This window comes from Montipora capricornis, chromosome 1 (genome assembly GCF_036669925.1).
Source record: "Montipora capricornis isolate CH-2021 chromosome 1, ASM3666992v2, whole genome shotgun sequence".
Lineage (NCBI taxonomy): Eukaryota > Metazoa > Cnidaria > Anthozoa > Scleractinia > Acroporidae > Montipora > Montipora capricornis.
Window position 1 is genome coordinate 6,844,969 of NC_090883.1, and position 640 is coordinate 6,845,608.

A 640-nucleotide genomic window follows, 5' to 3' on the forward strand; every position below is an offset into this window, starting at 1 on the left:
CTCAAGCAGAAAATGCCCGCAATAATTCTCAACTTCGTGTAGACATATATAATACACGAGCAACGCTAAAGAAAATAACCGAACAAAAAGTCACAGGTGCGATGGTAAGAAGCAAGGTCAGATGGGTTGAACAAGGGGAAAAAAACACAAGTTATTTTTTAAATTTAGAAAAGAGGCATGCTGAGAAAAAAAGAATCCTGAAACTCAAACTGGAGAATGGCCTAGAGGTAGATGACCCGGATTCTATCCTCAAAGAACAAGCAAACTTTTTAAAAAATCTTTATACATCAAATAACGACAATGTAGAAAATCAAGTGTACGACGTCTTTTTCAAAAATGACCTTATTTCTCCTCAGTCTTTGTGAGGAAAATGCCAACGTATGCGAAGGTCGCATTTCGATAGAAGAATGTGGTAAAGCCCTCGCTGAAATGGAAAGTCGCAAACCTCCAGGTTCAGATGGCTTCACTCCGGAATTCTATAAATTCTTCTGGAACAATATTGCCGAAGATGTTGTAGCGAGCACAATTATGCCTTTGATAAGGTTGAATTGTCGATCAGTCAAAAGAGAGGCATCATTACTCTACTTCCAAAGAAAGGCAAGCCTACTGACACACTCAACAGTTTACGTCCAGTTTCCTT